This window comes from Egretta garzetta, unplaced genomic scaffold, assembly GCF_000687185.1.
Source record: "Egretta garzetta isolate BGI_Z169 unplaced genomic scaffold, ASM68718v1 scaffold645, whole genome shotgun sequence".
Classification (NCBI taxonomy): domain Eukaryota; kingdom Metazoa; phylum Chordata; class Aves; order Pelecaniformes; family Ardeidae; genus Egretta; species Egretta garzetta.
The window spans coordinates 577,993-603,566 of record NW_009259681.1 but is presented as its reverse complement, the minus strand read 5'-3'; positions in this window follow the sequence as shown (position 1 = coordinate 603,566).

The following is a 25,574-nucleotide window of genomic DNA, read 5'->3' as shown; positions in this document are numbered from 1 at the left end:
AGTGCTTAAAGAGCAGCTCTCCACTTTGTTTAAGAGAAATAATTACAAAACCAAAAATCGTAAGTAACAAGATTCCTGGGTTTATGACCAAATCTTTGAATTTATAAATAAGAATTCTGGGTTTCTGATGTGTAAACATTAGTCAGATTACAGATACAAACAGGTAATATGAACATACTAACCAATTGTCTTTGCCTGTTCATTGCTATTTGCTTAACATCGTGAAGCCTATTAGCAGAAAAACTCAAGTTCTCTTTGAGCTGTGTTTGATTTCAGATAGCTCATATAATCACAGTCTTATAAAAAAGAATAGATTTTTATTTGATATTTCTAAAGATTGTGTTAAATCACATATGTGGTTTCACTAGGCATTTTATATTTCAACACCTGAAAGGGAAAAAAGGACATATCTGAAAAATTCAGTGTTGTATAGTGCCAGAATGTGCCATCTACCTTTCTTCAGTACAGAAATCCTCAGTTCTTTGAGGAAAGGAATATATATATATATGTATGTGTGTCTGTATTCATATATGCTCCGAGAGAGAGAGAGAGAGAGAAACATATATATACATATTGTGTATACATATCGGTTCTTTGAGGAAAGGAACATCTGTGTACATATAAGAATATATAGGAACATATATATACACACACACATTTTCTGAAATATGTGTGTGTCTATATACTTTTTTTTTTTTCCCTGTATTTGTACAAAGTGACCATGAGTGTTTTCATCAATGCCTAATAAAAGCACTAAGGGCAGATAAGTAGGAGAGAAGAACGCTAGATTATTCTGAGCTCTTAGTCACATAAATACATTCTGATGTTATTCTTGGGACTAAAATGAGGAAGACAAGTCATGTACAGGAAAGACCCAATCCTTCATTTCTAACCTTCAGCTTTGGTGGAACCTTTATAGAATCTCAAAGCTGATCAGGGAAAAATCTTTGTCCAGCTCTCCAACACAAGATGGAGAGGGTAAAATTGTTGCAGCACAGATTTTAAATAATTTTCACTGTAAACATCCTTTCTCTTCTAACATCCCTCAGTCCCCACAGCCATTCTGTTAGAAGATTAAACTAGATATATCAAAATAATGAAAATTTTCTTTGATAAAGGTATATGTAGTCTGTGTATGAACTGAAGGTGTCTTGATATTCTCTATTCCTTTCCTTTTGAGTGTAAGCATCTCCCAAACAGTGTGCTGAGATGTTAAATATACACAAAAAGTGTAGTTCAAATATATGGTGACAATTCAAAGCAAGCTAAAACGTGGATGTAATTCCAGAAAAGTTAAAATAAAAATACTTTCTGTGTGTCCATTAGTTATCACTGGACAACATAAGCTACACAATCAAATAAAAAAAAATATGTTTAGGACATTCAAAGCAACATAAAAGTGTCCAATGCTTGCTGCATTGAGATTCAGCAACATCTGAGTAGAATTCTGTGCTCAGAAAGTGACATTGCCTTTTAATCCCTGAGTGGGTTATATCCTCCTTCTTACCTGTTTCTAACAACACCTTCCCAAATTATCCAGGAATTTACATATATTTATCACATTCAGTAACCTGCGTGTTCCATGTTTTATTATACTTGATTTTTTTTAATCATTATTTACGTTAAATTCAGAATACTAAATCTGGTCTGTAGAAACAAGCAAAGACTTTTCATTCTTCATTAATATAATATAAAACTTTATGGTTCCTGATACATGAAAACTTTAGTCTCTAACTTTTACTGGACTTTAAGTTTTGTGCTTTTCAATAAATGCAGAAAGTATTTATATGTTAACTTCACTCCATATAGTAATTCAAATATCAACAGATTTAGCATTTACATAACAGTCAGCCTGACCACACTGTGATTTAGTTTCTTTTTCTGCAAAATAAGATTAACAGGAGTCAAGATCAGAAAAAAAGATCAGGGATACTGAGAGCTCAATCATAGCTCATCACAAGAGAGTATTTTTCCATAATGTTGTTTCATCGATAAAGAAGAAAATTGCAATCACTCCATTACTGAAAAAAACCCCAAAACCAAAAACCTAAACATATAGTAATTTCAAATATGATTGTCAATATTCTGCTACGCATACAGCCCTTATAATCAGTTATGCAAAGTCTATTCTGTTTTATGTAAACCCTGAAGCAGGCAAATCAATTATGAATGTAGATCTCATTTCAGGAAAGAAACTTGCAATAAGCACATCTATCCCTTTTTTTCAACGTATTTTGGGAATTAGCCTGCACTTTCCAAATATTGGAAAGAGATTTTCTTTTATTTTTATAATCCCTTTTAATGAAATTTAGCCAAACATTATGTTTCAACTGATTCAAATTGCCTCATACAGCTGTTCAAAATCTTCTAAATACAAGAAATAATAAGATATTAAAAATAATCTCACTGGTAGAAAGGAGATGCATTCCAATTTTTTTTTTATTATTATACTGTTTTATAGAAAATGTGGGGGGTTCAATAGCACTTGACAATTGTGTTATCTCATAATAATTAGTAAAAGTTATCCTTCTTCCTGGAAATAATTTAGAGTGTGGTGTGAGACCACCATGTCAGCTTTGTGCTTTATTACAGACTTACAAGACTGTGGTCTCTTTACACTGAGCCCCATGAGCTACTTCAGGGCTGTCTATTGACAAATAGAATAAACACTGTGAAATGGTCAGCTGTGATCTTAAAAACCACTTGTACCTAGGGGCACATTTGTCCTCCACAGTGGAGCACACAGGTAACTGTAACTAAGATATAGTCTCACGCTGGTAAGCCCAGATGGATATCAAAGCCAGGAAGCACAGCACCTTTCAACCTTACCAGCTCAGGTCAGCTGCCTGTGTAATTGGGTCTGCCTGGCAATGAGTCCATGCAAAAGTGTTGCAAGAGGTGGCTGGACTGTTGCCCACCATCGCTGGCTTCCTGTCTTTGAACCGGGTTTCTGCTCATCTCTTTACCCAGCACAGTATGAGATGGGCTAGCTGAGGTGGCTCTGTGTGTTACAGTGTCCTTTAGATAGGCTGAAAGTTGTAATGTAAAGAATTTTGCAAATATGTACCATACATGCCTTGGGCTGCCAGCTAGAAGAGAAAAAAAAAAAAAAAAAAGTTGCTAGCCAAACCTTATTCCAAACAGCTGAAATACATTGGTCCTTCCAAAATCAGTTTCTGTGTGGGTCTGTTTGATGTCAAAAGGCTCATAGACTTCATAGACTTTGACATTGGCTCCGTAAAACATAAACCTTTAAAAAGGGCCTATTCCAGCAAGGCAAGGGACCCACCAGTGGTTTTAAAGCAGAGAAATCTGGGAGAAGGAGGTGAACAGCTTTACATATTTTTGTGAGTGAGAACCACTAAGACAAAGCATTAATTTTAGATTACAGTCTATCACCTTATCTCTACTTTCCAGGTAGGTATAAATGAGCATTTATCATTGCTGACCTCTTTTGCGCACCTCATCAATCTCTGAAAGACTCTTTTGGACTCTGCGAGCTTCTCTGCAAGGCTGGCTAAGGGATTCTCATGCTGGATCAGGCAGCCTCATTCAAATGTGAGAAAGCCTTGTTACAAAAAGCCTTCAATAATACAAAACACTGCAACATATTGGTTACTTAGTCTATTTAGTTTTTTCATATTAATTCTTTAGTTTTTGATTCTTTTGTCACATACTAATTTTGCATGCAAAACTTAATAATTGATACTTCGTTAATAGTGTTTACTTTCTCTTAGCTATCTTACTGTCAGCCACCTGCAACCAATATGTCTATTGTGTTCTCCAATTATGTTCGGGTAATTATGAACAACCATCTTTTCTTCATTTTCTTTTCTCTGACTTGTAAATTGTATTGTTTTTAAAGAAAGATTTCTATTATTTCAGACAGTGCAACTAGGAATAACAAGCAACCCAAACTGAAAAAAAAATAAAAACAGTTAAGTCAACAGCTCAAAAATCCTATTAAAACACATGCAAGCACATTGTTTCTGTGGGACTGATGAGGAAATGTTCCTTTTCATTTGGACAATGTAAGTGTCATTAGTGATTTTGTGGTTTCACAGTTTTACTGCAGTTTAGTAACTTCCAAAAGTATGAGGTAAGAACCCTCTTGTCTTCCTCATAGTGGCCAAAAGGATGTAGAACAGTCACCACTAGCATGTTGACACTTGCCTTCTGAAAGTAATTAGCTAAAGTTATCCTGTACCATACTGATGCAGGACTAATTACTTTCTAAAAGCAAGTCCTAAATTCCAATGGCAAACACAGGCCTTTACTGGAGACTGAACACGTTTTCCCTTTGTACTCCTGTCCCTCTTTCCACAATAGATGAGTTCATACACATCTCCTCCAGCATCAACCTTCCCTGGGGTCTCCAGACATCCACCAGTGTTAACCTCCTACCAGTGCCACACCACCACCCCCAGCCCTAGAGAGAAGCACCGATGCTGCCTGCATCTGCATCACCCAAGTCTCAGCCCTGGTAGCCTCCATTCAGAGCCCTGTCCACCTTGAGGCCTCTCATGGGCCAGGTGGCATTTGGGGAGGGAGGTCTATAAAGGCTATATTGTCTCAATCAACATTTCTGTTTGCTGTGCCACCAATTTTCATGCAAAAGAGTGTGAATCCTGGTGTTTTAAACCAAGTAATCTTTTCCAACTAATTTTTCCTACGACTTTCAGAATTTTACTATTTTAACATGGAGTTCCATAAATTTCCTTTTGCTTCTACTTACAATGCTTTTAATGTGAACAGAAAGGATGGGGAAAAAAATTTAAAATGTACTGTCCTACAGTGTCTTCGGGATTTATGATACGCAGACAGAGGTCTAATTTTTCAACAACTTTGATTCTTAGCCACACTACTTCCAAAAAACCTGGGTTTCCATTTCTACATAACCTCTGTCTTTACTCAGCATAGAGCTCATTGCATTGCTATTATTTACTGAACCACTAGAGTTATGAGCAATTCAAATGAATATATTTTCTTAGTAAGCTTTTCTGAATTCTTACATATTTTGCTACATCCAAAAGCCACATACTGTCATTTTGTTATGCAATAGAATATAGCTTTGAATCTGCTATTTACTCCTATAAAAGAACAACTGATGTTATTTCTAGTAAAGAAAATATTTTATTTTATCTGAACTTGGCAATGGTTCTTTGCTCAGGGGATATATCTCTCTGCTTAGCATGCAATGATATTTGTAGAATGAACATTCCTGTAGTTTTACATGCAATTTATCAGTATTAAAAAAAAAGAGACAGGAATTAACATGCAATAAAAATATCTCATTGTGCTCTATTTCAAAAAGAAAATATTTTTTACTCTAGTAATGCCCTTTAATGTCACTTGTAATGTTCCATAAACTAAAATTAATCTGAGAAAAGAAAACTCCTGGGAGTTTCATCAAACCACAGGATTTCCATTAAGTGGCTTAATGGTACCTTAAATAAAACAAAGTTATAAAATCTGAAACATTTTGACAACAAAATTTAGCTTATAATGTATTTACCATTGTATTTTAATGAGTTCATTGTAATTGTTAGTATTCTTTCGCTGCTTTGTAAAATACAAACCTATGAAATAATTTTGGCCTACTTTACTATAAAGCCATTTTTAATACTTTAAGCTAAATAGTGATTAATCCATAGTTATCACCATGGAAATTATTAAAACCAATAATAGTAGCTTTAGGGATGTATTAATCTATTGGCCATGCCTTAATTATATCTAGTGTAATTCAGGAAGGTGGGGATATAGACATACTAAAGGATTTAGAAATTTTCTGCTGATAAAGCCTCTGGTGTATGCCTCAGTAAATCACCATTAACCTGCGTGGAATTTTGCTGATTTACACCTTTTCAGATTTAGTTCCAAATGCTTTTGTTCTTTCATATCACTCATTAATGCAGACACACACACGCATGTATTCACATTCACATTCACTCAAGGGAAACCAAAGTGTCACCTCACAGAAAGGTTTATGACAACAGTGCCATACTCACAAGGGGGTAAAAATTTAATATAATCCCAGATGTCACATAACATAGATCCCGGTTATTGATTATTCACTCTGGTTTAACCCAGGGATACACTTGGCTAGTAGATTTGCACTACATAAGGATATCCCAAACAAATTATGTGAAGATGGGCATGTTAAGAAGAAAGTTTTTTGATGTGTTAGGCCTATCACAAAAAGTAATTTTTCATCCAGGAAAGAAAATTGCTGTTAACAGCTGACTACATCAATAAAATATTTTGGAACACTTACTCAGATGTACTAAACATAATTGGACAAAACTATGTGAGAGAAATACAGTGGCTAAGAGACATATAACATTCTCAGAGCTGATATCTATTTTCCCCCTTAGACAACAGGTGGTTTATATACCAGAGACACCTGAGGGCCTTCTTCATTCATTGAGCTGTTTCACTGAGATTTGACATTTGTCCTTCATAACGTCCTGGCACCAACAGAGGTGATTCTTTTAGCAAGCAAAGTAAAATAAGTCCACGAACAAAAAACACAAAAAACCCCCAACACACCTTACATGCTCTGCTGTTGGGTTAAAGAAACACTACCAGTAATGATTAGCAAATCTTCCTTCTGCATAAATTTGCATTTAAAAATCTGTTACTTGAGAAAATCTGTTCTGTTCTACTTGATTTAATTCCCCCTTTTTTTTTCAGATTTCTAACAATAGCTTCTGCCATCTGAGTCTGGGATATTGATATTTCTATCTTTTTGACTTTATTAATAAAATCTAAATAGTTCCTTTTTCACACCATTGTTGGAGTTGCACATTTTCTTTCTATGAATCAAATTTATCATAGCATTTTGATTTTGTTACTACCAACAGACATAACAGAAGGAACAGAACAGGTAGGTGATGGAACTTCTGTCCTCACATCACCGAACCCAAATAAGATGGGACTTGCATGTACTGATATTTAAACATTGGCAGCCATGGCTACCCAGTCTGCACTAACAGAATGACTACCAGCAGTGCTGGAAGATGTTAAGTATTAATGCCGACAAGGCCTTCAATGTGCATAAGATAAAGCCAAAACTAATTAGGAAAAATCAATAGAATAAAAGCTGTTACGACCTGGAAAAGAACCAAATCAAAAGCTGAGCTCAGCTTATTGTATGGATTTCTAATAGGCCTTTTTCTAGATTTTCTCAACACTCTCTTCAGCAAAGGGGACATAAGTTGAAATGCTGATGAAACACATACTTTGAGGCGGTATTTCAAAGCTTAGTACTAGCTTCATTTTAGAGTCAATAGAGGCTCCCTGGGAGGCACATCCAAAGGAAAAGATTACGTTTAGGTGGTGTAAATCACCCAGGAAATTAACCCATGTTACACGATGTTAGCCCTTAATCTAGGGAAGGTTTAACCTTTTTATCTATTTTTCTTTGAGAAAAATCACACAATCAGTTTAATAAGCATTTTTTTTTTTAAAAATGCTATTTTAATCACAGTGATTCAATACGAAAATCTGTTTAGCTAAGTGTGTCACCATTTTATGGAGGTCAAATTTGTGCTTTTATGATAGTCTTTGCCAGCACAGAACTCCACTGTGCACTATGGCTTCCATAGAATTAAATACAGCAGGCAAACCACTGACCAGTTTTATGCTTTCTCTTCAGCCTCTGTCGGATACCTAGAGACTGTGTTCATCTTCTGAACTATTTTTTCTGATAATATATTTATTCCAAATGAATTGGTTTTGTACCAATGTCAGTCCAAGGGCCCATAGTTGACAGCCACAGTCAGAGAAATAAAAAAGGAGAAAGAGATGATTCCTCATTGCAGTACCCATATGTTTTTGCAATTCGAAACTACCGTAGGTTACCTAATTTTCCTGGTAACTATCAGCCAGAAGCCCTTTTAACTGTGACACTTTAAATTCAGCTGAGGAAATAACAGCTTTGTATCTATAAATATGAAATATATTCCAAAAAGAAAACAGGTAGGGATTGATGGCTTATTGTTTTAGTTTAGACATCACAGTTTCAGTCTTCAAATTTCTGCAACTGCATTAAACATAAGACCTGGACTTTTTCCTGTCTTAGAATCCAGATGTTAATCTTTAGAAATCAACCACTAAATCCTCAAAAAGCTGTTATGATAAAGCCATTTTATAATTTAAATGTGCTTCTGGAAGTGCAGATACTACATATAAAAATGGTCCATTTTGCCACTAGACATGATAAAAATGGAGATACTGTTTTCAATGGTGAAATGTTTGCCCACAGACGTGGATAATGGATGTGTAAAACAAATGCTTGGCTAAGCATAGCTAAATTACAAGGAGATATGTGTTGTCAACAGAAGTCTATGATGTAACCAATTAATATTCAGTCCCTGTATATCACAAAAAGGAGGAGACCTTACCTTCTGGTCTCTCAGACTAATGTGACAAATCCTTCTGATGAATGTTATTTAACGTCCAAGTGACATATAACTTGAATGATTCATTCATTGTGTTCAAAGTGATTGTGATAAGACATGAAACTATTATTTGTTTGATATTCTTGACAAGTACGTGAGTCATTTGCAGGCTGGGGGGGCAGGGGGAAGGGAGGAAAGAGAAATGAAAAAGTAATTTCCATTGCTCAGGCAGAGATCTCCATTTTCCATTAGAAAAATCTTTCTTTTGCCCAGAAGAATTTGGTTATCTCTGTATTTTATTTCTTATTATTGTCATTTACCTATCTTTACAATTCTGCCTACAAAAGTAGAGGTCAAAGTCCTCCAGCGAGGTATACTTTGACAAGGACAGTAAGCAGCATCTGACTTCAGAGGCAAGTTCTCAGCTGCTCAGCAAAACAGAGATGGAAAGCATTGTCACATCCCAAGGAAGTTTCATGCATGACATGCTATCAGTTTTGTACATAAAATACCTTTTGCTCACTAGGTCACTCTTGTTTTAGTTTCTTCTACCTTACAGACCAAGACCCTGTGAGCATGCTATGTACCATTCAGGGATACAAAGCAATTATTTATTAATACACACAATAGCTGGGACTAATGGCCTGCTAAGTTAAACATTACATGCTCACCACACCTGATGTGGATAGCCTGCTGGGTCTTTACAAGCCAACCAGTTTCCAGTCTGGTGGGAGCAGGTCAACCACCACTGATCCTTGGAGCAGCTGTTCCTTGATGTTTCTGATTTACCATCTTCTGATGCCATTTTCCTTAGAGCTGAAGGACTTTTCCTCTTCTACCTTTGGGTTGGCTTCCCCTCGATAGGTGTGCTTCTCTCTGGGTTCTTAATCATGTTGCTTTGCTTTACCTTACCTGCTTTCTCACAAAATAACAATTTTCGCGGTAAAACTGAGCCAAGGGCAAACAGCTGTGTTGTACATTGTGTCTGGCCCTGAGGGCACTAAGGGACCTCCCCTCCCTGCCCACACCCTGGGTACTCCCTCTACCCCAAGGACCCTGGAAGCAATATAGGATTGCTTGCTGGGAACAGCCATCCCTTGATAAGCTAGTAACAAGAATTCCATTAGTGTAAAGTATGGTGATTTTTCCCTTGCATATGGGAATGACTTCTTAAACCTTTAAATGTCATACGCACGAGACTGCATGCTAAATGAGGACTTTCCTCAGAAATGTCTTTCTCTAGCAGAGGAGAACTATCAAAAGCCCCGAGACAAAGAAGTATTTAAATATTATAATGGAGAAATCAAAATTAAAACAATGATACTTCATGGTTAAGAGGAAATAGCAAAATAATACACAAGCAAATGCCATCTGCTCCAAAATGGTAGCTTTCATCCTCAAAGTGTTAGGAATACAAATGTATAAACATTTTGTTTATAATAAAGCTGACGGTTTTTGTTTCTTTTACCTATAAGTCTATGACTCTACTTCAGCGCATAAGGAACCTGAAACAGTTCTGAAAGTACATTGAACACAGTTCAGGCTCATCTTGATATCCCACTGGGACAGACATGAAAGGTTAAATAAAAAGATTCAGCTACACAATAAGCAAGAAGTTGTTTAGAAAACATCTCTTATTCCATGTTTTCATACTTACTATTTTTCTAGAAGTGTTAGAACTTTGTTTCAACAGTTTATGGGGGGGTTACTGCTTTTTCTTTAAAAATTAAGCATCTTTTTATAAGGTAAAATATGACAAAACAGAAGAGGGCAAAATAAGTATTTGTTATTGCCAGTGTGAAATTTAGAAATTAACAAAAAAAAGAAGCTTGTTCTATTATTTCCTGAATTTTCAACTCAGCTACTCAAAATAATATCCATTATTCTCTTGGCTCTAATTAAAACCACATTCATATTTATATCAACATGTTTCCTGCTGGCTTGAACTCAGGGTTGCTCTTTGGTTTTAGAGAATGTTAAACAGACAAGGTAAGTGAAATCCTGGCCCTCATGAAGGCAGAGGAAGTTCTAATACTTACTTTGATCAAGTCAGGATTTCAATTTGTGGGAATGGGTTTTTTTCCACGGCTCCCCCTTATTTTTATGAATAACTTTTCTGTTAAACACTCCCATTCTCATGTGTCTTCAAAACCAATTAGTCCTTTAGAACATTACCTCATTTTCACATCTGTAGCCCACTCATTTTTGCTACCCTGAAGACAAAGAGCAAATCATGGATTATACTGACATGTAAAGATACAGGAAAGGATGAAGTTAGGGATTGGACAATGATAAGGGAAAAAAAAAATCAGAAGCTGCTGTGGTAACTTAAGAAGCAAATTAAATCCATGAAGTACACAGCTAAGAAACCGACAGAGCATTTTCAACTTAATAGAGTGGGAAAGCAGTCACTGCTTCACATGACCTGAATTGTATGTACTGCACCGGCTGATAATGATTGCCAGGACCTATAGGACGTAGCTTCCTCTCTTCTTGGATTTCCATTTCACTAGGAAATCTTAATCCACAACAGTATTTTTAAAACTATTAATGCAATATTATATCATGTTTTGACTTCCATGCTTTAAAGAAACTGCAAAAATTGGAAAAAAGAGCTCAAAAATAGGTACAAACTGTAATCAAATTCATAGAACAGTCCAGGCAGCTACATTTGTGTTCATAAATTAAACAAGCCACCTAATCCAGAATGGACTTCGTCCTTATTATTAAAATCTTTTCCCATCCAAAACTTGATACAGTTGCCTGTTGGGAATGGTCTTTGACTCGTTCAAACTTTTACGCCATGCAAGGGTATTATTTTGGAGTGTGCTAATTTAAACATGGTAGAATCATGTTGGGAATTACAAATAAAATTATAGAGAGATGAGTTCCAGGTCCTAATGACATTCCCTCACACTCATGAATATAGATGTAGCCAATGAAGCTTAAAAAGCTTTAATCTAAAAGACTTGAGGTGACTTGTTCAAGATCCATAGAAGCAGCTTTTAGAATAATATCTTTTGCATGAATGGAAAATTTTTATTTTGGAAAAAAATAATCAAAATTCATAGTTAAATTATTCTGCAAGACACACTTCTACATAGTCAATAACCTAAGACAGATGTGGGAAATGTTTCACTTTCAATTTTTCACTGGATCACTCCCCACATTTATAAGGTTTTGTTGAAACTCTGCCTACCAAAATTCTGCCCTAATGAAAACATATCCAGAAGAGGGGAAGAACTCTATACTGTAGGGATGAAGAAACTTTTTAAATAAAATATTAATACAACACAATAGAAACTCTACCTACCCTCCCGTACTTTTAAGAAACATGTTCATGATATATTCTTCCACAATCCTTCCCCTAGGAAACTGAGAAACCCAGTGTTTTTTACATCACTATTCTACTTTGTCTGCTATTTCAACTTTGCTATAACATAAAGCATTAAATATGTTTTTTTTAATTAAACATATGGTTACATGTATGTGTGTATCCTTAAAATTCAGTCTCTTTAGGGAAGGCACTAAAGGGGTTTGTTTTGTTTTGTTCTGTTTTGTTTTTTTAATTGTCTCTGCTTTTCATCTTATGAAAAAGTCTCTAGCATGAAGGGAACTCCCAGTATTATGATCACTGAATAATGATTCTCTTTAAAAAGATCCATATTATAGTAAAATCAGGCTTGAAGAACCTTACTGTCTGAATATCATCTAGATGCCAAAATATTTTTCTCTTAGTAATTGCAGATGTTAATACTTTGGGTAATATTCTGTATTCATTTTCTCTGATATCTCCTAAAGATATAATACCTTAAGTTCTCAAGTAGAAAAGGAAAATTCAGAACAGATGAAAGAGCAAGCAAGACTTACAAAATGACAATACTTAAAATACATGTAACAACTTCCTAAGCTTTTTTTTCTTTTCACAGTTTATTCTCCATAATTTATTCTTTATGGACAAAAAAAAATGAAAAGAAAGAAACAAAAAAGATCAGTAAAACTTAATCTTATTATTATTTAATTATTTATTAACATTAACAAATTAACAATACTGGACTGGCACGTTGCAATTGCATGTCAAAAATTTCTAGCAACAGAAAGCTTCAGTGCACAATGTGATGATTCATGATTCAAGTTGGCAGGTAACTCAGGACCAGAGATGTAGCAAAATTAGTGTTAAAATGAAGGGAAAATAGATTTATAAATATTAGAAACTGTAAGTGCATATTCATACAAAAATATGAAAGATATAATTTATAACTCTTGCAGTTATTGTATTAACTTACTGGCCTGTCAATTGTTGATACAATTCAGATAAGCAGATCATAATGGAAGCCCATTCTGAATTATCTAGGTTAAATTTTTGGATAAATAATTCCTATGTACTGCAGTAAACAGCAAGCCATTTCTTCTTGTCTATACGTCAATGACTATTGAATTGAAGAGACCAGAAACACAAATAGGCAAATAATTGTAACTGCAGGGAATAAGATTTTCTTTTTTTTTCCAGCTCTACATCCTCATCAGAGTCAGTTTGATCTTCTGGAAAACGAAGACCAGAATTTTCCATGTCAGCTTCACCTACCATCACTTTCAGGAAACAAGTATAGCCCTTTGGTCTATGAAGTGACTTTATTATTTTGGCAAAAAACTCGCAACCTTGGTATCTCATCTAATTAAAAATAATTTATCAAAAATAATAATTAAAATTTCAACAGTGAGTTACCTTTTCGATATCCAGATAAAATTAAATATTCTGTGTAAAATATTACTTCTTTTCTGCATATGTATGTTAAAATCTGGTATGAAAACTAAACTTTCTACATGAACTTCCATTAAGATTAAGTGAAAGTGAAGAAACTAAAAAATCAGATATGTTCACAAGAATGAAAGATTGGATTTAACCCTTTTTTCCCTGAAGAAAGCAGTCATAATTCTAGATTATTTTTACTTTAAGCCTTCTTTTAAGCATAATAATAAAAAATTAACAGCATAAAATATTTTCTAATGGTATATGGGATTGAAATTCTTTCTCAACTAAAAATCCAAGACAAGGATTTCTAACTCACTAGTTTTCCTTTTTTTTAATGTCAACTTTTTAGTGGCATAGATTATGCCTTTTCAGGCTAATCTTTGGTATTAAAAGAACTAAGTTTTCAATGATTCAAAAAATAAATTACCGAGCAAGTACAATCTGTGTTAAAAACTAAGACATTCAAGGCAAGGCAAAAAAAGCCTATGGAACACATCTATGTCTATGTTGATATTCAATCAGCAAAATCAATTAGTACTTTCTTCAGACATTGGTCCATTGCTTTCAACTGTCCAGGCTGGTTCAAAGACTCCTAAAAAGAAATTCTAAAAGGAAATCATCTTTCAAAAGAAGATCAATAACAAAAAAAGAATTCCGAATAAACCAAAACTACTAGGAAAGAGGAAATCAACAAAAATATATGGTATACTGCCTCACTTTTTATTGCAGTTAATGATGTAGAAATACAGATAGAAGGAGGGATTTAGATTACAACACTGCTTAAAAAAAATTTTTTAAAAGTACGAATAATAAAAAAAATTACTCCATCTTTCTCCTACTTAGCTTAGAGAAAAAGCTCATCAAGCTCCTGTTTCTTTTCTCATCACCACAGATTTCTTGTTTTAAGTAGTAGAATAGATTTTGCCTTTAAATTTGTTGTCTCTTGACCCAATACTTTAATTAGTGCATGCTACTGATTTTATTCCGCTTTAACATTTTTGGATCCTATCATGAAACCTACCATTTTTCCTGATTTAAGATAACAAAGTATACTTAATAAAAGCAAACTTCTTATAGATAACATCGTAACATTTTAAATAGAAAGATCAATTCAAAGATGCAAATAATTTTCCTGATGTTACTTTCTTTATTAAAACACACACTTTATCTTATAGAAAAAAAATCACCTTGCTATCAGTCATAGTCATCTAGTCAAATTTTGTCACAGAAAAATTCATTTGTTGGATTGTGAAGCTTGACTTCAGTGATACTAAATATTTCTGAGGAAGTCTAAAAAAAAAAGTGTATAAAAATACATACACTTATTTATTGCAACAGTAGTAGTGTGTAGCTATGGGCAAACTTCTATACAAAGAGTCTAACATCTGCTCAAAAGCAGAAGAGAAGAAAAAAGAGGAAAGAGTTGTTATTTTTTAGCCATAGAGTCAAAATGAAATCTTCGTAGAGATGTAGTAGCCTTTGTAGAGGACATTTGGTACCAGCACATGTATGCTCTCTACATAATTATGTCACTCAAAATGTAAAACAATGAATTAAAAGTGGATTTAATTGCAAAGTATATAGTAACTGAAGTATCTCATTTCAGAAATATAGTTCCTAATTAACACTTTGGTAAAGTAGGTTTTAATAAATTTTTGAAGAAAATTAATCAAATGTATAACATCTCTCATGTCTAAAGACATATGCAACTTGTTCTGACACTAGATGTAGCTGTGATAAAGTTGATTGTACAAAGCTGTCATTTATTGATTATAATAGTATTGACAACATTTACTACAAAAAGAATGAAAAATACATTGCAGCTCTCACAGTCTAGCTTCAAGCTCTTATTTTGGATATTTCTGTGGTTTAAAGAGATTGTTGTAGACTTGTTTCAGATGATTCAAAGACAGGTTTCAGCCTGGAGCTTGTAACACAGTCACAGGGAGCCACACATGTACACACATCTACTTGAAATAGAAAATATTAGGCAAATATTTAAATACTCAATAGAATTTTGATCATTTATACAGTAACAAAATGTTTAAGTCAAAAAATTAATACTTGATGGATTTTGGTCTCCTTATCTTTTTGTATTTCTTGTCTATGGGTGTTAAGTTCTGCTGAAAAGCTGGCCAGCAGTTATTAGGCTGGAATGTTTTTTTTTTTCTTATATAAACAGAAAGGATTTCAACAGACTATGTACCTAAATTAAAAAAAAATAATTAACATCAGAACTGAGCTGCAAATGTATTTGTTTTATAACAGTTTGTACTGTAATTTGTGAATTTTTTTTGTTAGTCTCAATGGACAGAATCTGTCATCCACTTATTGGTATAGTAATCATTATAGCTATATAGCTATAGTTGTAGCATTGCTATTTTTACATACATTATGATTTGGATATGAAGAAGTGGAACTTCAAATAAAAATTTGTTTAATCATTTGAAGATTACTTGATTAATAGCATCTGAAGACTGAAATTGCCTACCAATGAAACCTACTTGTTGTGATACTTTTTCTTCTCCCTTTTTCTCAGTTCATTGTATTATAACTGGAAAGAAGAAGAAGGAGCAGTTTAGGTGATCATGGGAAACAGCCCGAGCATTGGAGTAAAATGTTAGATTTCATTAATGTTAAATTAAACAAAGGTAGGCGGTAACACTGAAATCATCTCCAGGAGGCTGTTTTCAGGATCTGTAGTTTATTAAGGCTTATGATCTAAGGTCTTCATCAATATCCTTAACAAGTTCAGATATTTTCCACAAATAATGAAGTAGTTAAAGGTATATCAAATTCAAACACAGTTTATTTATTTTTATGTACACAAGCCAAAATAGTTTTTAACTTTATTCTCAGTGAAACTTTTTTTTTCTTCCTCACAAAAGGAAAATATTTGCCCCTTAAATAACATATTTGCTAAGGACAGTGTACTTCAGCCCAGACAAAATTAATTTTCCAGATTATGATAAACTCCTCTATGATGGAAATTATATTATGCCCCATCATTGGAAGTATTCAAAGTGAGGTGGGATGGGCTTTGACTAACCCGATCTAGTGAAAAATGTCCCAGTCCATGACAGGGAGGCTGGACTAGGTGGTCTTTAAAGGTGCCTTCCAAATCAAAACCATTCTGTGAGTCCATGACTTCGGTGGATCATCTTGACACCATCTATATTTTGTTGGATAATGCTGTTTCAAATTTTATAGTCATTCATTATGATAATGTAATGTTTCAAACGAAGTTTCATTTGTGAAAGCATTAAAAATACTCTTTTTTTTAGAAAAAAATAGGAGTATATTATGCATTACTCAGTGGTTATTCTTTGTTTTCTCATGTATAAACATTTCTTGTCTCAAAAAACCAGAAGCACAAACCTGTGATTAGAAACATTGGGTATTTTTTTTATATAGCTTTGGGTTTGTAGCTCTTCTTTACTGCTTTTAATATTTTCTGACGAAAAATTGTGGGCAGTCATAAGTAGAAAAATCATAGCATCGTAGAATCATGGAATGGTTTGGGTTGGAAGGACCTTTAAGTATCATCTAGTCCAACCTCCCTGCCATGGGCAGGGACATCTTTGACTAGATCAAGTTGCTCAAAACCCCATCCAACCTGACCTTGAACACTTCCAGGGATAGGGAAGCCACAACTTCTCTGAGCAACCTGTTCCAATGTCTCACCACCCTTATCATAAAAAACCTCAGCCTTTCTTCAAAGAAGAGGTGTTCCAGCCATTTTTGTGGCCCTCCTCTGGACCCACTCTAACAAGTCCCTGTGCTGAGGGCTCCAGAGCTGGACACACTATTCCGGGTGGGGTCTCACAAGAGCAGAGTAGAGAGGGAGAATCACCTCCCTCGACCTGCTGGCCACATTTTTTTTTTCTGGAGCCCAGGATATGTTTGGATCTCTGGGGTGCAAGTGCACAATTTTTTCTCCTCTGAGGAGGGGAATAAAATTCTGAACATAGAATATAATTACCTAGAAGGCAAAGGTCTTAGATATCAGAATTAATTTGTGGAAAGGCTTAATTTATGAATATGATATCTATCCCGTTTTTAACACATTACACGTTACATCTTCATTACTAGCATTTGATAGTATGATCCATTTGATTCTTTGTCTCAAATCATGAACACATAAAGAAGTTGTTTTCAAGTAATCACTTGGATGGAATTTTTGTCCTTAAAATTTCTTTGAATCTTAATCAAATTCAATGTCTGTCATGGGCATATGCAGGAAGTTTGAGTATATTTGAAAGGAAATTAATTTACATCCATACAATTAATAAAAAGCTGTATTTGCATAGTTTATTGACAAAATATTATTTTAATGGTACTCTCTATACACATCCATCCAATTGTTTCCTTCAGCCACATTTGTAGTCATTTTGGTTTGTACCCAAGATTCTGAAAGCACTTAGCACACCCTTTTACACCCTCACAAATCAAAATAGTTTAAATTTATTTTCCACAGCAGAGCAGGCAAATAAATTTAAACATTTCTATTTTAAGAACTCAGCATTCACTTATTTACATAACTACTGTATTTGGCATACTTATCTTACAAGTCATCCATACTGGTCACATGAAAAAGCTCAACTTTTAAAGACATTTCAGTCTGTCATTTGCACATATTTCGGCTCTTTAGGATATCTGTCTGAGGATAATGTGCTAAGTTTACCGGGTCAAAGACTATTTCTGTGTAAAAACACTAAAGACATTTAGAATTTTTTTTTTCAGTCAAGATGCTGGGGAAAATAAACTGAAAAGCAGCCAGTTACTTGATTAAAGTTCATAGTTTCTACCAGGAGCAGTCCAACAAACTCCTAATAACTCCCATTTTTCACACAATGACATGTCTTCACTTCTAAACAAAACTAATGGGCAGTGGAAACATTCATGCATGGATCAGATATTAAATGAATAATGTCATTAGATAAAAAATGTTGAAATGCAAAGTCCATAAATATCTATTATGAAATTAATGGTGAGTGCTATATTTACTTCATTTTAATAATCACCATAACTCCCGAAAGATATTATTTCTCTTTTATGTTATTTATACAGCATAATTTGCATCTGATTCTAATCCTAAATACATAGTCCAGCCCTATATAATTGTACCACTCTGTTACTTGTCATGCTTTGCCTAAATTTTCCATAAATTCACCTAATAATAGTATCATTTTATTTAAGCAAATTTTCATATTTTTGTGGTATATTAGAAATGATCCAGAGGACCTCCTGTATAGAAAAAATATATATTCAACCATTATCCATGCAGCCAAAAATTTCAGAGCTTCAGAAAGTAGGTCATACCATAATACTGACATTGAACTTTGCAACTGGGAGTAATTAGGTTTTATTTCCAGTGCTTAGTGACCTACTCTGAAAAATAAGATAATACAAGAACGGTTCCATTTTATTTTTCATAATTTAGTGTCTTGCTTTTTTATTTCTTTCTATTGTATATACCTTAAGAATCCATAATTGTTACCTATCCAGAAAACAACAGCTGACAGCTGTGTAGGGTACTTCTGCTGTTTAATATGTCGTAAAGAATCTGTTACAGGCAGTGATGTTATCATTAGGGAACAAGGATACTGTCTATTATTTCAGAACTGAATAATTCAGCATTAAATCATTTCAACTGCAGTGTCACTTGCAGGAAATGTGAAAGCAGAAAAGTTACTGTGTATGAAACAGGCTTTGCAGTAATACAGCACAGAGGGCATTTGAAGCACACTTCCTTGTATATTCCCTCTAGGGTGCTTTAGAAATCTTTTCTTTTATTTAATGGCTGCTTCGTAATGCAAAGAGACATAATAAAATGCACTTGCATCTGTTAGCTCAGATAACAAGACACATTTTTCCTTTTGGGGGCTGAGGTTTTCTAAGAGCCATTTGACACAATCGAGGCTGCTGTTGCAACATGAACTTACTCCCTCCAATGAGTTTTAAATTTTTTATTTCTTACTAATGTCATTACAGCAAGAAATACCCTCCCACCCCGGACTTGGGTTATGCATTTTTCCTATGTATAAGTGTGTGGGGTGGCCTGCTGCGTCATGTCAACCTGTATTGTAATACAACAAGCAGCATAACTTGACAAGGTGTGTCAGATGCTAAATAACATGTGAAGGCATGCATGAAACTTTCACAGACAAGGGACTGTGGTCATTCAGGAGGCAGACTGTTTCTCTGGCATTTATGTAGCTGTGAACTGGGAGTGGGAAGTCTGCAATGCCTCCATTCTGTTACACAGAGCATACAAAGGTCAAGTTTTTAATATAGTAAAACTATTGCAGGGAGTGCTCCCTACGCATTTTACTAAACATGAATCCCTAGTGGATACAGAGAATGCCAAGTGTAGTAGAAGCTGTGCACTAGAGAGGAGCAGAGTATCAGGCACCCAAGAACTACAGGAGGTTTTCTCTGAGTCTTTGAATATTTTTCATAGAGAAATTCCTCCCTTTGTTACTTTAAAATGTTGTCTCCTTTGAAATCACAACACAGGACAGATTCTCAATGACAGATTTAACACTTGACCATTCTACCTCTGAGTGTTCCCTGCAAAATCATCAGTAGTTTTTTCCAATGGCTCTAACAGAAGGGGATCTTTCATAAAGACTACCACATAGTTTTCCATGTTTATTACATTTTTTTTCATGAGCAGTATGGTAAAAAAATGTTATTTTCATGTTTATGCTATTTGGTTTGGCTTGGGTTTCTTCTTCTTTTTTTTTTTTCTTTTTCAAGACAGAAATACCATAATGCAAACTTTGAGAATTGCCTAAGAGCACCCCTATCTGCATATTTATTACATTAAGAGCCCAGTTTGAAAAATATATCAAGTAAGTGAAAAATGTTCTGCCATTTGTTTACTGATGTAAATATAGCCAAAAATTGATTATATGTAGTGTCGTCATGTTCTGACAATGTTTGCAAAAAAACCAGCCCGAGAATCTTCTATGTACAAACAGCAGCAGCTCAATACCACCTCAACAATGACCTTCAATAAATTGGTGTCTGTATTCAGTAAAAGTATGCTTTTGTCTTTTTTACAAGACTTCAGAAAATTCAGTGGCAACTGACTGATTTTGATCATGTTGATACCTATCCTCTCAGTTTTTTGACAGATTAATTATGAGTAGTGCTTTTGAGAAAAAAAAAAAATTGTAGTAAAAACCTTCATGTTGCTTCTCAAACCCTAGGTCATAAAGTTTTCCTAAATATTTTCAATTATATTCAAGTGCGCAGAAAAATAAAAGAGATACTTACTGGTCTTTTTGTGTAACTGCTACACTATTCTGCTCTATTAGGCAGAAGAGTGGTAAGTTTATTACTGTAATTTTGCTGATATACCAAGAGAAACACACACTTCACATCAAAACCAATCAGCAGCTCATAAGAGTTTTGAGCCAGTAGGAGAGACCTTTTCTTTACCGTTCCAATTCAGTACATAATTACACATGCATTTAAGTTTATTCCCATTTGGAAGAGTATTAAAGACTATTATTAAGTGCTTTGTTGAATAAAGATCTATAAGAATATATCTAAAATAATATTTGGAAAAATCCTACATTTTCAAATACGGTGTTTAAGAAATATCTTTTGGTAAGAAAATTAGTTAGTTTCTCTCTTCCTGCCAAGAAATTTTTTGGAACCACGTGGGATATCTACTGTGGATAATATTCCACAATAGCGGGTATTTTTTCATTTCAAGGCAGGTAGAAGTAAATCCTAGCGTTTCAATTTCAGTTCTGGCACAATATACAATTAACTCTGCAGTGGGAATTGTGTACAAGCTGCAGAAGAAACTGTTCTAGGGAAAAGAACAGAAACCACACCAACAGATGACATTTTACAATGGAGATTTCTTTTTGTTTGTATGAGAATGACTGTATGCAGAATCTAGCAAATGTTAAATTTTTTATTATGTGGAACAGCAGTACACAGAGCACATAATACTTTACATCACATTTGGAAGGTCATAGCAACTATGATGCATCTGCAAAAGTCTGAGATAAAAGTCTGAGAAAATTCCAATATGAAAGAAAAGTTTAGACTGGACTAAAGAATGCTGCAAATTAAAATAAAATTATTTTAACTTCTAAAATTAATCAAAATATCCTCAAAAATACTTCTGATTTAGAGCTCAGGGACAGCAGATAGAGATTTTGCACTATAAAACCCAATTTCGTGCACTTGATTTTAAACATGGAAATTTTTTCTGCTGAGTTTACCAGCAGTTCACAGTATTCAGTAGCAATTACAAAGGCGGTGAAAGAAATAAGAGCGCACAACACTTTCTGAATACACTTTGCAGAGAAATACAGTTTTCAGTTTTAATGTACTTTAAAAGCATCTGTTAATCACAGAGTAAGTTACAAACAGACACCAAGGAGAGAATTAACACCACAGCTTGTACCTTGCTGATATGAATCAATAGTCTTTGGACTTTGAGCCGGGTAAAACAGAATTTCACACCACAAAAGAAGCTGTCAGTTTAAATGCCTATTGATTGTAAAACATATCATTATACCACATGACACTCTTCACACTTTAACCGAGTTTTTGCAGCTACACTCTGAATACCATTTACTTGCATGAAGTACTCACCGGTGTCAGCAGGATTAAGTATCAGGTAAGATGTTATTCAGGGTAGTAAGGGAAGAAACAGCACACATATTTTGCCAATTATACCTGTGAAAGTAGTTTTCTAAGTACAAAATGCAGTCAGTTAAGAGTGTCCCCAATCAAGATCTTGTTAATAATTGCTCTTTTTTAAAAAGAAAGTTGGGCTTTCTTAGGCAAGTGTAAGTGTACACTGTGTGACAAATGCAATGTAACATGCCATTTTTCTACTATTTATTCTATTCTGCATGACTGCAGGAAAGCACAATTATTATTAACTGACCTGACATAGTAACAACAAAACACCTCAGTACCAAACGTGAGTAACATAGATTTTGGAGGAGTTGCTTTGGAAACAAGGACATGATCTATGGTACCAACTCCAGTGCCATTATTTATATCCTTACTATTACTCCTTCTGATAGTAAGTGACAAATGTTTGCCATCAGTATATCCAACAAGTATTTGCAAGTTAACATATTATCGTCATGTCTCTGACTAACGTTCATGCATGTAGTCACAGAAATATATCCAGCTTTGAGAAAATAATTTTAAAAATGCATCATTCCTAACCAATCCATTCAAAGGACACCAGTGGAAGACACAGCAGTGATTTCTCTCAATCAGCAACTTCCTTTTAGCAATAAATGCCTTTTCTGATCTGGAGCAGGAAGGGAAGAGCTTACATTTCCAGTGAAGGAGAGCACTGTAACCGATCAGAATGCACTGATGAAGGATGTTGGCCTACGTGGATACCATTCAGAGAGCTAGCTAACTGCATCTCCCAACATTTTGGTTTCACTGTTTCAGAGATACTATTCTGCCTGCCATCCTGTGTCAAGCTGCAATGGATTTACATCGAACAATATTTACTCTGTGTCTTGCTCAGACAAAAGCCTTTCCAATTCTTCAGAGCTCAAGTCTGTGCTGGCCACTGCTGTTTCAGTGGTTTGCATTTTGTTTGGATAACTCTAATTATATTTTTTTATACTTTTGGAACTGAAGTAGTCTATGTAAAGTATGTAAGTGGATAATGTCTGTGTCCAGACTATCCACCCACAGAATTGTGTTGGCATTATTAAAGGGATAAGGAAATGGATGCTTAGTCTGCCACTGGCATAAAATGAACTTTATCTGCCCCCGTTTGTTTTTTTTTTTTTTCTAAATCTATTTAAAATAAACAAACAAACAATAAAAAAGCAGATGGATTTTTTTATCATCAAACAGAAAGTTGGAATAGGTCAACCATCCACCAACAGTAGAACAAAAGATAAGCAACATAGACCATCTCCTCCCAAAGGTAGCCCTGGTGGTGACCCCCTATGCCTCGCATTAGCTGTGAAGGAACAGAATACGGTATTGTACATGACGAACAGCAATGCAAAAGGTAGCATAAACAGAATAGCATTTGTCTGTCTGCTTGCTTCTTTTGCACATTTGTGGAAACACTGTGAAAAAGTTCAAGCACACCATCACCTGTCAAAAAACATTTGCATCAGTGTTAATGGATGCCACACTGTTGACACTGCAGCGTTGCATGTATTATTCTTTGAATCACATGATACAAAATAACCCAGAGCTTGAACTCACTGGGGGATTTTGTCATTATTTGCGGTTGAATGTTTTAAATTAATCATTTGGACTTTTTAAGTTTCAAAGCAGAGCTTTATACTGAAAAAGTTAATTAAACCTCTTGCCACAGTCATGCTATTGAAGAGAATGAGTAAAAAAACTTATTAAGAAACTTCTTAACTGAGATCCTACAACTTGTCTGATTCATTTTAACCTTCTGTGAATCTTGAGACTTGATAGAAATGCTAAATGATTAATCACAAGTTATCTTGAATATTTGAAACCCTCCCATTCAAAATGATTAAATTATTTTTTATTATTAGAATCATTATCAGAAAATGTAGTGGTCACAAATTATCATTGATAGGGGAGTTAACAACATAATTTTAAAGTTCTGAATATCTGAATACTAGTTTCCCTAGAAAAATGTGGCTTCTTAATGGTATTTTAAAAACAAAAAAAAAAAATACACATCATCATACTCTAATTCCTATGAGCCACTAAAACATTTATCTTGATCTTGCTGTAACTTGTTTCTAGTGCATTTTTTTAGAGTTGTTAAAGAAAAGCGAAAACAAAAATGAAACAGAAACAATAAGTCTAATTTATATTAATCTAGTTCTATGATAAAAACAATAGCTGTTATGCAAAACTGGAACAAAGTACTATTGCTCAGAGACTAGAATGACTAATTTCTGAAAAAGAAAACTCTGCTATGAATAAGGTACCTGACAAATATTGAAGCAAGGCAGATTCTTAGGAGAAATCTTACATGTTGAAAGCCAAAATACCAGTATCAAGCATTATGTTGTAGAATTAAGACCACGAAATACCACCTAACTACAAAATGAATGCTGACAGTCAAAGGTTCACACAGAACTCTCACTAGCAGCAAGCTAGCCAAGAATATCAATGTTTTTCGAAATCCCACATTTCCTGTGTAATGATGCATGGAAAGGAAGTCATCTCAAGGGAATAATTTATTCTAAGTGTTCCCTTTTTTGGTAAAACAGAAAACTACGAGGGACTGATATAAAATTTTTGATAATTTCTATTTTTTGTGGCATCCAGAAGATTTAATTTTTTTTGTATGCAGATACTTCAAATGCCAGCTCTGCTCCAGCCTTCCTGATTCTTTCTCAGGTCAGAGTATATCAGCTATCACTCTCACCTATTGGTGTTTGCACACTCGAGACCTCTTCTCCCCCTTTTTCAGGGCGTTCAAAATAGCCCGCGTTCCAAGCTGGCAGCAAAATGCCAAACTAGTAAAAATGAACAATCAGCACAATCCTTGAAGAAAGAGAGATGGTCAATTAATTGGATTGAACTTTAGCATAAGCTGGGTGTTAGTGAAAATTGGCAGCTTGGCCTTCCTTCATAGTAGTCAATGGAGAAAAAAACTTTCCTGGGAATGACTTATCATAGTGTCTAAGATAAAGGAAACACCTCTGCAAGTGTCTAAATCAACAGCTTTGAATAACTAATTTCAATTCTAAATTCTATAGGACTTAGTCGGGTCACATGAATTTCTCCCATGGCATTTGCAAAAAAAGCTATTTTAGGAAGAATCTATGTTTAACAATAAAACAGCAAGCAGCAAATTTGTTATTTCTTCTTGTGGGCCAGCCTATCAGGACAATTGTCTTTTGACTTTCTGCCATTCTACACAGATGTTAGGGAGCTTAACAGCAAATAGCTACAGAACGAAACTGATCCCAGAAATATTTAATGTGGCAGTCAGGTAGGGCAGTAATTTTAGGAGTGAAGTAGGGTAATACAAAGCGAGTACTCGTTCATGAGAATCCGAATTTGATGTGTGCCTAGATTTTACGCTCCAAAATTGTGCTTACTGTAGTGATAAAGCTTTGTAACAAAGTTTATATATGAATTTGAACCTTATATTAAACTATCAGGCATTCAGAATCTGTTTCTAATCTTTTCTCACTTTGGATTGAGAATTGTCTCACTTCTGTGGCATTGTTAATTAAAACGATGCATTGTAAATTAATGAGCTATGCTATATAATAAAATTAACATATTATCTAGAACATGGTTGGGTTAAAAACCTTAATAAATTACAAGAAAACAATAATTAAAGGGAAAAAAAAAATCAAGTGTTTAATGTTTCGTGGATCGCAATTTCAACCATCCTGGACCTTTAAGCACATAATAGCAATGCCTACTAAAAACTCAATCATATCAGATTG